This window comes from Bos taurus, chromosome 8, assembly GCF_002263795.3.
Source record: "Bos taurus isolate L1 Dominette 01449 registration number 42190680 breed Hereford chromosome 8, ARS-UCD2.0, whole genome shotgun sequence".
NCBI classification, from domain to species: Eukaryota; Metazoa; Chordata; class Mammalia; order Artiodactyla; family Bovidae; genus Bos; species Bos taurus.
Window position 1 is genome coordinate 94,938,947 of NC_037335.1, and position 14,588 is coordinate 94,953,534.

Here is a 14,588-nt window from a genome sequence, read left to right on the forward strand (position 1 = left end):
TGCTACCAGCCTTAAGAATCAGGAAGTTGCTGACTTTGGTGCCCCCTAGTGCTGGGGAAGACCGGTCCAGAGTTAAGCAGTTAATGCTAATACTTCTATACTCTGCCACCATCCAGCTGACCTTCCCAGGATGAGCTAATAGTCTTCCTCTAAAAGGAAGTGTCCAGCTCTTTTTCTCACTCGCATTTCTTCCTGGAAACATTCCATCTAGAGCTTAAGGCTGCCAGTGATCTGACACTGTTGATGATTTCACAATCTCCCTCTGGGAAATGAAGTGACTTAGCAGTCATTAAGACCAAGATAACAGTGCAAGTTGTCAGTGGTTCCTTGCAGAGCAGAGAAATGTCAAGGCTGTTGGGTGTCTAAATGGAGCCGCAGGTCCTAGGGTTAATGTAACAGGAAAAAAAAAAATGACAGTGTACAGAGTTGAAGGCTAGTCCAACAATTATCAAGTCCCCAGGGAGTAAGTCTCAATAAAGACTTGTTGACTCTGTTCTAACAGTAGGAAGGGTGATATGCTACACCATAGTTCTTCCTTCCTGATCGCCAGCATACTGACCCACACACCTATACTGGACATTACCAGTGGACAGTCACTACTGTGCTTTTAATATATTAGATATCCATAGGCCATCCATGTTTGGCCAAAACCCCTCCTCAGAGGAACTATTCACCCCACCCCTATCCACATGGCAAATTCCTATGTGGCCTTGTCTTCCCCAACACATTTGGTTAGTTAGGGATGAAGCTCTTGACCCTAGGAGAGCTAACCAGAACCCTTCTTTGGGATTCTCTCAACTGGAATAAGAGAATCAGTCTATGCTTATCCACACTGCAAGCCTCTCTACTTGCTCTAGTGTTTCTCAGCCACTCCAACTGAGGTCGACTTGGTCTGTTTCTCTGGATTCCAACTCACTGCATCATTCTTGGCTATTTCTTCACTATCGGTGTGTCTTCAAAGTATTCAGACCCTCCAGCCAGCAAGATAAATTAGCCACTGCCATCCAGCATCAAGGGCTGAGCCTAGAAAAGCATAATAAATTTGTGAATGTTGCATAGTACAGTATAGAGTAGAACTGCCACCGGAAGTCAGAAAAGGGAAAAATCAGTGTGGGGTCTTACAAAACAAATGGCTAGAATTTAGAGAGATAGAAAGGACATTCCAATCTAGAAAAAATAATGACAATGAAGCAGAAAAGAGCTTAGGTCCAGAGGCCTGCAGTCAAGAAATGAACTTGACTGGAGTGAGTCTTGTAAGAATGGGACCACAGAGCTCTGTGGCAAGCTGCAGAGTCGGGGTTCTATTCTACAGTATGGGGTTTGTTAAAGTTTTCCAGACCACGGCTGACTTCAAGAGATACCAAGTAAAATTCAGAAGACGGCAAGAGGGCAAAACTGACTACTACGCTCAGAAACGATTGGTAATCCAAGATAAAAATAAGTACAACACATCCAATTACAGAATGATAATTCATGTAAAAAAAGAGATATCATTTGTCAGACTGCTTATGCCTATATAGAAGGACATATAACAGTTTGTGCAGTTTATGCTCACCAACTCCCAAAGTATGGTGTGAAGGCTGGCCTGACAAATTATGCTGTGGCACTTTGTACTGGCCTGCTGCTGGCCTGCAGGCTTCTGAATAGGTTTGGTATGGACAAAATTTACAAAGGCCAAGTCGAGGTGACTGGAGATGAACACAATATGGAAAGCGTTGATAGTCAACCTGGTGCCTTCACCTGTTACTTCGATGCAGGACTTGCCAAGACTACTACTGAGAATAGTTTCTGGGGCCCTGAAGGGAGCTGGCAATGAAGGTTTGTCTAGCCCTCACAGTACCAAACGGTTCCCTAGTTATGATTCAGAAAACAAAGAATTCAGTGCTGAGGTACACTGAAAGCACATCATGGGGCAGAATGCTGCAGATTACATGTGTCATCTGATTGAAGAAGATGAGGATGCTTACAAGAAACAATTCTCTCCATTCATAAAGAACAACATAACTCCATACATGATGGAGGAGATGTATAAAAAAGCTCATGCTGCAATATGAGAGAATCCAGTGTATGAGAAGAAGCCTAAGAAAGAAGTTAAAAAGAAGAGGTGGAATCAGCCCAAAATGTCACTTGATCAGAAGAAAGATCAGGTAGCTCAGAAGAAGGCAAGCTTCCTTAGAACTCAGGAATGGGCTGCTGGGAGTTAATAAAGTGAAAGTGAACATTGCTCAGTCATGTCTGACTCTTTGAGACCCCATGGACTGCATAGTCCATGGAATTCTCCAGGCCAGAAGACTGGAGTGGGTAGCCTTTCCCTTCTCCAGGGGATCTTCCCAACCTAGGGATCAAACCCAGGTCTCCCGCATTGCAGGCCGATTCTTTACCAGTTGAGCCACAAGAGAAGCCCAGGAATTAATAAACCAAACCACAATCTTCTATCAGGATTTTTCAGGTAAAGATAATAATAAACTTATCGAACAAGAAAAAAAAAAAAAAAGAATGAGACCATAATACCATCTGCAACAACAAGGATGGACCTAGAGATTATCACACTAAGTAAATCAAAGACAATATCATATGATATCACTTATACATGGACTCTAAAAAAAAGATACAAATGAACGTATCTGCAAAACAGAGACAGACTTACAGACTTTGAAAACAAATTTATGTTAACGAAAGGGAAATGTTGAGGGAAGGGATAAAGTAGGAGTTTGGGACTAACATATATATACATTCCTACATATAAAATAGATCATCAACAAGGACCTCCTGTATAGCACAGGAAACTCTCCTCATTATTCTATACACACCCACATGGGAAAAGAATCTGAAAAAGAAGGGATACATGAATGTGTATAACTGAATCAGTTGTATACCTGAAACTAATGCAACATTGTAAGTCAACTATCAGATCAGATCAGATCAGATCAGTCGCTCAGTCATGTCTGACTCTTTGCGACCCCATGAATCGCAGCACGCCAGGCCTCCCTGTCCATCACCAACTCCCGGAGTTCACTCAGACTCATGTCCATCGAGTCAGTGATGCCATCCAGCCATCTCATCCTCTGTCGTCCCCTTCTCCTCCTGCCCCCAATCCCTCCCAGCATCAGACTCTTTTCCAATGAGTCAACTCTTCGCATGAGGTGGCCAAAGTACTGGAGTTTCAGCTTTAGCATCATTCCTTCCAAAGAAATCCCAGGGCTGATCTCCTTCAGAATGGACTGGTTGGATCTCCTTGCAGTCCAAGGGACTCTCAAGAGTCTTCTCCAACACCACAGTTCAAAAGCACCAATTCTTCGGCGCTCAGCCTTCTTCACAGTCCAACTCTCACATCCATACATGACCACAGGAAAAACCATAGCCTTGACTAGACGAACCTTTGTTGGCAAAGTAATGTCTCTGCTTTTGAATATGCTATCTAGGTTGGTCATAACTTTCCTTCCAAGGAGTAAGTGTCTTTTAATTTCATGGCTGCAGTCACCATCTGTAGTGATTTTGGAGCCCAGAAAAATAAAGTCTGACACTGTTTCCACTGTTTCCCCATCTATTTCCCATAAAGTGGTGGGACCGGATGCCATGATCTTCGTTTTCTGAATGTTGAGCTTTAAGCCAACTTTTCACTCTCCACTTTCACTTTCATCAACTATACTGTGATATAAAAAAATTTTTAATTAAAAAAATGGGACCAAATTAGGTGAATCTGAGAGATTATAAAAGGTCTTAACAATAAGGCAGAGGAGATTAGAGTTGATATGCAGGCAGGTATCATGCTAGTTTTTGACAGAAAAAGAAGGAAGGGGATTCCTGGTGGTCCAGTGGTTAAGAATGTGCCTTGCAATGCAAGAGACACCAGTTTGATCACTGGAGGTCCAGGAAGATCCTACATGCCACAGAGCAACTAAGCCTATGCACCGCAACAAATGAACTGGTGCTCTAGAGCCCACAGGCTGCAACTACGGAAGCCCACGAACCCTAGAGTGTGTGCGCTGCCACAAGAGAAGCCACCGCCTTGAGAAGCCCTCACGCCACAACCAGAGAGCAGCCCCACTCTCCACAACTAGAGAAAGTCTGTGCAATAACAAAGTCCCAGCACAGCCAAAAAATAAAAATAAGCAAATAAATTTTTTAAAAAGAAGGAAAACAATAGTTTAGCTATGTATCTCTCACAGAAGATGAGACTCTCCCTGAGCTACAAAGAAGATAAAAGAGGGGGTAATGCTTATTCTCCCTACCAAAAGAACCCTTTGTTTTTCTAAAGGATTTATCATTGGATATTTTGAGACTTTTTGTTGTTAGGGTACTATTCAATATAGAAATTTAGAAAATATATACAAGCAAAATAAAAAATGAAAGTCTCCCAAAACTTCATGTACAAAATAAGCATTAAAACATTTATATACATACTTCCAAATGATTTATAATATGTATTAATTAAAATTGATATATGTTATACAAATATAGTTCTTCTCACTTAGCAATATGTTTTCCATTGGTTGCTTTTCAGTGGTAAATTCCTCTATTATATTTAAACTATTATCTGATTCAAAAACCTGAGATTGACATGTATCTTTTTTAGAATTTCATTCCACAGCTCAGATCAACATTTTCCTAAATCTGTTCTATAGAACTCTTAGTTACAAGATATTCTGTCCCAAATAATAGAGTTATATTTAGGAGAGGCTTCATCCCTTGTGGAAATGAAAGGTTTTTAGGTGTCCTACAATGAACTGATCAAAGTTAAATGAAGTTTGCTCCAAGAAATACCTTCTCAATGAAAATTCATCAATATTGATATAATTCTAACTGAAATTAATGTATTCAGAAAGAGAGTTCAAAACATGGTCTTGTCAAAATATCCTATACCCAAAGAAATTATCAAAAGAAGGCCCACTTTTGTAACAGTAATGATCATCCCATTACTCAATGAGGCCAGCACTGGCCATAGGGCTACTTTACAAGGACTTAGACACCAGAATTCTGGCATCTACTTGAAGTTGCAGATGAAATTAAGAATACTTTCAACCCCGAGACTCCATGAATTTTGAGCATTAAAAAAACCTTTCAGATCCACTTATTTCCCAGCCTCAACATAAGCTATTTCCCCTCTGCAAGTTTCAGTTTCATCATCTACAAAATGAAGGATCTTTGTGTGAAGTCAGGGCTGCCATCCAACTGTGGGCCATAATCTGGATCCCCTTGGGGTCACTTCCTACACTAACATACTCATACCCCCTTAGTATCCCAACTTTTACATCCTCAGTGAGGATGTCTTTTCTTTCTCTGTTGAGGAAAAAATGGTATAAGTAAACAGTATCATCAAGAATTGCTCACATGTGCACACAGAGCATATGCCAAACAGCTGGAAAACAAAGAAAGTAGGTGAAAGGGGAAGTTGCTTTGCTGAATGGGTATTAGAGGTTGGCGTACAAATCCACAGGGAGGATGAAAGCTTCACTAACGCTAGCACTTGCTCTGAAAAATCTGTTCACAGAACTTCCATCTCAGCAGCCCGGCCTCCCGTCCCCCAGCTGGTTTCTTCTGAAATGCCTAGAAGCAAAGATATAGTTTTTCTCCCTCTCTCTCCTTTTTTCCAGGAATACAAATAGAAGTGATTCTTCTAAATGTTTTTAAGAGACTAAGGCTCAATCAGAAAGAGATCTTCAGGAAAAAAAGCTTGAAGCAACTTCAAAGCAGCCCTTGGACCCCACACGATTTGGCTTCTCTGAACCCTGGGAGGGGTCTTGCTATTTTGTGTGCTCCTCAGAGCCCAGAGAAACCAATTTTGTGCCCCTCTTTCTTCTGATGTTGAACAAGAATACAGGAGTCTCAAGGGGGGTTTATCTGGGATATACTGCAATGTGGAATAAAATAGCTTTGAATGGTAGTCCTTTCTTGAGATGAACTTTCACTCACCTTCCAGGCAAAATATCAAAAAAGACCAACAAAACCTTAATCTAATTAAGTCTGAGAGAGGCACAGAGTTGATTCCCTGGCTGAACCTAACACCCCTGAAGAGCTCTAAAACCCTCAGGGCTCCTCACTGGGTGCAGAATTAAGCCCATTGCTCATGCTTGAATAAAATATACAAATTCAACCAAGCAGTCTAACATTTTGGGTTTTGTGCCTGAGGTCTAGTGTTCCTTTTGTCCTGTGTCTCTTTCCATAGAGGATAGTCTCTTGAACCTACTCCAGCATTGGCTGGCTCCATCACTATAAAATCCTCATGTTCACCTTAAAAAGAACCGATCGTGCTGGTGCTGTTTACAGTGCCAAAGGCAGAGAATGGCCCCCCAAAGCCTCAAGAGTGAGTTACAGGACTGTTATTTTACTGTCTGGCTAATAAACATTTGTAACTTTAGCAGAATTTTATCAAAGACCTCAGCTGGTGTAGAGCTTGTAAGGAAGATGATTTCTAGTCCCACCCACCTGAAACTATTAGAGCTATGAAAATCTGTTTTGTCCAGGACATTGAAAGTCCCATGTCCCAGGAAACCCCAGCATGCTAGGCAAACCAGGACATTGGCCACCCTACATATCTACCAGAACAATTTACCAATGCCAAATTAGCTTGAGTCATTGCAAAACATCTTGTTTCCCTTATAATTACTTTTACAGACTTAAGTCCCCCCACCAAAAAAAAAAAAAAAAACCAATGAGATCTAGAGCCTTGCTACTCAAAATGTGGTCCACAGACCAATATGTGGTCCACAGATCTCTATTCCCCAGAACTTATTAGAAACGCAGTCTAGGTCCCACCTCAAACCTACTGAATTAAGATCTGCAATTCAGCAAGGTCTCCAAGTGAGACCTTGTCTCAGGTGCACCTTAAAGTCTGAGATGCACTAGCCTAAAGGAAGATGTCTCAGAGGGTGACTTTTAGCTCAGTGTTGAAGTCAGTAGGAGTGAGTCAGCAGAGGGCACAGCAAACAGAGGCACAGAAGATAGCAACATGCTCATTCATTCACCAGGAGTCATTTGTTGTTTCTGGGGGTCAGGGGTGGACATAATCTGGAAGGCAAACTGGAGAGAGACCGTGGAAGCCCTTGAACATGAGACTGCTTAGCCCTGTGTCTTCCCTGTTCTCTCTCCTCTCAAGGCTCAGCTACTAAATTCTGTTTTATTTTCTAAAAGCTAGAACCACTCCCTCCCCCTGCCCTCTTCTGGAAGCAGCTGGACTCCTACAGTGCTAACTGAGGAAGGCAGCAGGTCCAGGAAGACCCTCCCCAAGGGATGCATTCAAGTTTAAGCTTTTCTATCTGGGAAACTTTGAACACAGAGTCCTGTGTCTGGTTTAGGGAATTCAGCCTCTTATGGGGGAAAGCAGAGGAGAGAGCCAGCAGTTAAAGGAATGCAGATCAGGATCTCTATTTCCGAATGAAAAGCTGGAAAAATGAGATGTAAGCAGTTTCTCTTTCATTCAGAAACCATATGAAGTACTGGTTACTTAATTACTTTGTGCCTCAGTTTCTTAAGCCATACAGTGGGATAACCCTTGTACTTACCTCAAATTGAGCTCGTGAATTAATGTAAACAAAGCTCTTAAAACAGTATCTAGAGCCTAATAGGAGATCTGTAGATGATACTGCTTTGAATTGAACATAATGCAGGAGTTGAAGACGTGACTTGCTAAGTGGGGAGCTAGGATGTGGCAGTTAGCCTCTGATTCAACCCAAGGGGCCATCTTCATAGATGCAGACATTTGCAAACACATTATTCTTTGCTACTTAAGTGAACACCAAATAAAGAACAGTAATCAATCAAATACAAGGTGAACTGAGACTTACGGGGTACATTAGTCAGGGGATGATCAGACAAGCAGAGTGAGGATGAGTGATACAGAATAGGATTTATTACAGTGGTTAGACCTTAAGTTAAACCGGACAAAGCCACCACACTGTGCATTCCTAGCAAGGCTGGTCAATTTTGAAATTTCACCAAAAAAACTTAGTCCCTATACCGAAGCCCAGGAGGCCTATTCAGAGGGTTTCCTTTACCCTTTCCCTGTGGGGTATAACACACACTGCCCTTTGTACACCTCTGTAATAGAACCTGTGTCATTTGTGCTCCAACTATTGTGTCCGCCTCCTCCCTGGACTCTGTAAGCTCCTTCTGGCCAAAATTCGTGCTTCATCTCTTTTTATCTCCAGCTTCTGGCATAGTTCCTGTCATGTGTTAGGTCAAATCATGCAAAATTATACAATTATACCATCTTCGGTCCACAAAAAAAAAAAAATCAGAATTTCATAAATTTCAGGGTATTCAGAGGTACCTGGCAAATGTTAACCAAGTGAGTGGACACAAGGCAACCACATACTCACAATTTCTGGTTAAGCATCAGTGAAAGAAAGTACTTGATGTACGGAGACGCCAGCTCCCTATTATATACTCAGTTATCTCTATCCCCTTGAATTTGGAAGTGCCAGTGAGTGAGCCCCAACACATCAAACACACAAGTTCCGCAGCACTTTCAGGTTTCTAGAGCTTGGCAGTGTCTCCACACAGAAGATGAGTGATTCCCCAAGGGGTCAAATACACAGTTTTCTGTACCACGGTAGTGTTTTCAGAGGCTGGTAGTATCTCCACACAGCTAAGTGACAGACTCTGAGATGGATGAGATTAACTTCTGAGATGGCAAGTGTCCAAGACAGCTCAGTAAGCAGCTGCTGAACTCTGCCTGATTTTCAGTCCCAGCATCACGGGACAGCAAGGAGCTTCAGAGGTCACGGATCCCAACCATATATCACTTGGAAGTGAAAATTAGCAGATGCAAAATAACTATTTTAAAAATCAAGACATGTGTCAGTGAAAGAGTTTGAAAAAAGGTAAGCAAGAAAGGAAGGAAGAAGATAGCTGATAGAAACTCTTCAGCACCAGGCAGTTGCACCTGCCAAATGCAGCCTTTGTCCTCACTTCATCCAGCTATAAGAGGTCTAAAATTGTGAGGTGTGGCAAGATGCCCCATCCAAATGGACCCCAGCGGCCACCATTTGAAGTTGCAGAGAGGCCTGAGCTGGTGGGTCAGGGAAAGGTTGTTCTGAGCCTTTAAAAAGGACAAAGCTCCAGAGAAATGTTATCCTTGCAGATGTGCTTCTGCCTGGGTCCAGCCCTACAATTCCCTGGGGTCTGGGTCTCCTCTCATTTCCACTTCCTACTCCTTGGTCCCCAGGTCCTCTAACCATCGCTATCCTCTGCCCCTGGTTACATGGTGACTAGACTCTTCACCTCCATGCTAGGTCCTGGGTCCTGCCTCTCACACCTTGCTGGGTTAGGAGGATGGGGCAAGTGAGTTTAGAAGAGCTGGTTATCTTCTACAGGCTGCTGCTGCTGCTAAGTCACTTCAGTAGTGTCTGACTCTGCGACCCCATAGATGGCAGCCCACCAGGCTCCCCCGTCCCTGGGATTCTCTAGGCAAGAACACTGGAGTGGGTTGCCATTTCCTTCTCCAATGCATGAAAGTGAAAAGTGAAAGTGAAGTCGCTCAGTCGTGTCCGACCCTCAGCAACCCCATGGACTGCAGCCTTCCAGGCTCCTCCGTCCATGGGATTTTCCAGGCAAGAATACTGGAGTGGGGTGCCATCACCTTCTCTGTTATATATAGGCTCAGTCAGTTCAGTTCAGTCGCTCGGTCGTGTCCAACTCCTTGCAACCCCATGAATCGCAGCATGCCAGGCCTCCCTGTCCATCACCAACTCCCGGAGTTCACTCAGACTCACGTCCATCGAGTCAGTAATGCCATCCAGCCATCTCATCCTCCTTTGTCCCCTTCTCCTCCTGCCCCCAATCCCTCCCAGCATCAGAGTCTTTTCCAATGAGTCAACTCTTCGCATGAGGAGTTTAGCATCATTTCTTCCAAAGAAATCCCAGGGCTGATCTCCTTCACAATGGACTGGTTGGATCTCCTCGCAGTCCAAGGGACTCTCAAGAGTCTTCTTCAACACCACAGTTCAAAAGCATCAATTCTTCGGCACTCAGCTTTCTTCACAGTCCAACTCTCACATCTAGACATGACCACTGGAAAAACCGTAGCCTTAACTAGACGGACCTTTGTTGGCAAAGTAATGTCTCTGCTTTTCAATATGCTATCTAGGTTGGTCATAACTTTTCTTCCAAGGAGTAAGCATCTTTTAATTTCATGGCTGCAGTCACCATCTGCAGTGATCTTGGAGCCCCAAAAATATAAATTCTGACACTGTTTCCACTGTTTCCCCATCTATTTCCCATTAAGTGATGGGACCAGATGCCATGATCTTCGTTTTCTGAATGTTGAGCTTTAAGCCAACTTTTTCACTCTCCTCTTTCACCTTCATCAAGAGGCTTTTTAGTTCCTCTTCACTTTCTGCCATAAGAGTGGTGTCATCTGCATATCTGAGGTTATTGATATTTCTCCCGGCAATCTTGATTCCAGCTTGTGCTTCTTCCAGCCCAGTGTTTCTCATGATGTACTCTGCATATAAGTTAAATAAGCAGGGAGACAATATACAGCCTTGACGTACTCCTTTTCCTATCTGGAACCAGTCTGTTGTATATATAGGCTACATCACTTCAAGTTCACAACAAAATGCTCAGAGGTAGGGATTATTAGCCTCTCTAAAAGATGAAGTTAGGTAACCTGTCAGAAGTCACAGAGCTAATAAAGGATGAAAGAGGAATAAAAATCCAGGTGTATCAGACTTCAAGTCCATATTCTTTCGAATATGCCACATTGTCTCTCTTTCCATGCTTCTTTTCCACTTTTCCTGGAGTCTCATGTGCATCTTCTCCAGAATGCAACAGTCATTCTAACTCCTTCTTCAACCTACAATTCGTCTCTTAAACTCCAGCAACTTCTGCTACTCAGATTTTGTCCAACTCACAATGCCTTTTAAGATAGATGAGCTGCCTACCATTCATAATCCACAAATGAAGGGAGAGCATACCTGATCTCACCTCTCTTGCCTTCCATGAGTCTCCTCTACTATAGGCAGGGTCCAAATATCTGATCATGGCATAAATTCCATTCACAATGTGGCCCCTACTGGTCCTGCTGGCCCCATTTCTCACCTGGCCCTTCCATCTTTTCCTTTTTTCACCAGATTTCAACCACACTTAACCTCTTCCCCAAACACACCTACTCTAAGATTAAGTAGCCAACAACTTGGCCTACAGTACTTATTATAATAAGATGGAGAACTTTTGATTATCTTGGCATCTGGTGCTAAAATTTTTCTTTGGGAAGAACCGCCTTTATTGGGATGGCTTCCCAGGTGGCGTTAGTGGTAAAGAACCCACTTGCCAATGCAGGAGACATAAGAGATGCAGGTTTGATCCCTGGGTTGAGAAGATCCCATGGAGGAGGGCACAGCAGCCCACTCCAGCATTCTTGCCTGGAGATCCCATGGACAGAGGAGCCTGGCAGGCTATAGTAGATAGGATCACAAAAAGCCAGACATGACTGAAATGACTTGGCATGCATGCACCTTTATTGGAAGAATTTCTTGATAACCCCCACTGGTGCAGAAGTTGAGGTCCTAGGGGCCCCAAATGAGGATAGTTTGTGGGTTATGCTCTTCAGAAGTAGATGCTGATACAGAGTTTGAGGCCCAAGATATTCATTAGGACAATCCAATGTACATCAATTGATGAATAAATCATAGTAGATCTATAAACTACATTGTGGAATATTATTCACCCATAAAAAGGAATAAAGTACTGATACATGGTATAACACAGATAACCTTGAAACCCTTATGCTAAGTGAAAAGAAGCCAGTTACAAAAGGCCATATATTATATGATTCCATGTCTTCCCCGGTGGCTCAGATGGTAAAGTGTCTGCCTACAATGCAGGAGACCCAGGTTCTATCCCTGGGTCAGAAAGATCCCCTGAAGAAGGAAATGGCAACCCACTCCAGCACTCTTGCCTGGAAAATCCCATGGACGGAGGAGTCTGTGAGGCTACAGTCCAGGGGGTCGCAAAGAGTCGGACACGACTGAGTGACTCCACTTTTATATGAAAAAAATCTATAACAGATAAATCTATATAGGCAGAAAGTACAAAGAGTTGCCAGAGGCTGGGGAAGGAGGTAGTATGGAGTGACTGCTAACATGTATGGAGTTTCTTTTGAGGATCATGAAAATGTTCTGTAATTAGATAGTAACAATAGTTGCACAACTTTGTGAATATATTAAAAACCACTGAGTAGAACACTTTTAAATAGTGATTATTATAATACATAAATTATACATTAACAAAACTAAACAATTTTTAAGGTAACTGTTATGGATCAATATCTGTGAAAGGAAGGAGGAAGAAGCAGAACTTTGCAGAGGAAGAACCTGAACTGTGATGCAGGCCCAGCAAAGCCCCAGCTAACCAGACTGGGAGCTCTGGAGTGAATGGTGCCCATTAGTGTCTCACATGAGGCGGAAATAGCACAGCCGTTATACTTCCACCTCACTCAGTCACTGGATGTGGGTCACCCTGGGGAGGATGTGGCCTCAGGTAAGGTGTCACACTGCTGCTGAAGCAGACCCTGCCGACAGTGGGCAGCTGTCTGCTGACCCACTTGCTGGAGTTGAGCAATAAGACTTTCTTAGGAGGGAGTCTGAGTGTAAACATCCTGCAGGTCACTAGTGAAAGAATGTGATACTTGTTCCAGAAAGGAAAGAGAAAATGATAGGGGAAAAAAAAGGAGTGAGTGACACACAGCCAGTGAGATGGCAAAAAGCCCTATAGTGTGCAATGGTGTGTGTGTGTGTGTGTGTGTGTGTGTGTTAGTCACTCAGACATGTCCGATTCTTTGCCACCCCATGGACTGTAGCCCACCAGGCTCCTCTGTCCATGGAATTCTCCAGACAAGAATACTGGAGTGGGTTGCCATTTCCTTCTCCAAGTGTGCAATGGTATTCCTCCTCATAACTCTTCACATCTTCACCTACGGTAAGGTACAAAGTATAGACCCTTAACCTTTTGCCAAATAAATAATTCTAACACTCTACCTTTCTGTTCTTATATTCTCATTTCTTTGAGAGACTCAGCTATTTGAAGCAATTATTCAACTAAAATTTTTTTAAAGTTTTGCAGGACAGAAGCACATCTCTTTATTCCTTCTTTCCACAGACTTGCTAAAAGTTATTAACACTGTGGCATAATTTATGAATTAGGGTCAACACTATGCTTAAAATTTGTAAATAATGATGAACAAAGGAAGTGGTGAAAGAAAAAACAAGACAAACTCTACCACCAAAACTAAATTGGACTTACATCAGGAGTTTCATCCACAAGTTTTTCATATAAAGCACACCTGGAAACGCCACAAGAAAGACTGTATTTCACATAATGCATCTGGTTAACACAAGAGCAGTGGGAAAACCAGCAGGGAAAATGTAAACCCAGATATCTAATAATAACAACTTATTTTTGCAAAATTACTTTCTATATATCATCCCATTTAGTCCTCTCAACAACTCCCTAAAGACGGAAGATCGGAATTATTATTATAATCATCATTTATAATTAAGTCAACTGACATTCAGAGTTTAAGTGATTGGCTTAAGTTTACATAGCAATGAAGCAATGTTACCAGAACTTTACATAGAATGAGTGACTCCAAAAGCAATACTCTTTGCATGACTATACCATTCTATAGCACAACTACCACCATCTCCTTACCCTCCCTGCCCAGAGAGGTAACCACAAGTGGACAGAGAGAAACCTGTCCAGCAATTCAAATGCATTTCTCATAAGGCAACATCCATTTGAGGATTAACTTCTTAGTGGAAGTTTTCCATTAATTAGCGTGGCTTTCAACCAACAAACATGGATGTCCCTAGTGGCTCAGATGGTAAAGAATCTGCCTGCAATGTGGGAGGCTGGGTTCAATCTCTGGGTCAGGAAGATCTCCTGGAGAAGGAAATTGCAACCCACACTAGTATTCTTGCATGGAGAATTCCATGGACAGAGAAACCTGGACAGCTACAGTCCATGGGGTGGCAAAGAGTCGGACATGACTGAGTGACTAACACACTCAACCAACAAACGGAATGAACAGAGCTACCTCAGAAATGCGAGGACTCATTTGTGTGTGGTGTTGAAGAAGTTAAAACAGTAAAACTGCAGACAAACAACGAGTGGCCATTTCCAGTATGGCAGCAAGAGGAATTTTAGATAGCAAGACAGAAGAAGAAAATATTGAATAAAGGGTTTGCATAGAATGCAGTAACATTCAATCCAGGACTTTTCCTTCCCAACAGAAGTCACTACAATAACATCAGGAAATCAAAGGCACTCATGGGCCGTGATAGTGGACGAGGACAAAGTGATACATCCAGCACTGGTATGGATTGTGCAATTAGCAATGAAGAAGATACAATATTCCTTCACAAAAAAATATGTTTGAGAAACTATGTCTCAATCAAGTTAAATGGATTTCTTTACTCTAGGACTTCCCATGAGGAAAAGAGATTATGCAGCAGTTTGAGAAATGCTGAATTCAAGCAATAAAATACAGTTGGTGTCATTTATAACAACTGCAGAGAAAAATGAATCGTTCTGGACAACTAGTTCAAGTAAGAAAAATACACGGCTTGTTTGCCTTCATTCTCCCTCCT

The 14,588-nt window shown here is 42.5% G+C and overlaps 1 pseudogene; it reads left to right on the forward strand.

Moving 5' to 3' along the window:
• The first annotated feature begins 1,301 nt into the window (after nucleotides 1-1,301).
• On the forward strand, nucleotides 1,302-2,335 carry LOC785644 (large ribosomal subunit protein uL18-like; annotated as a pseudogene).
• Nucleotides 2,336-14,588: the final 12,253 nt, after the last annotated feature.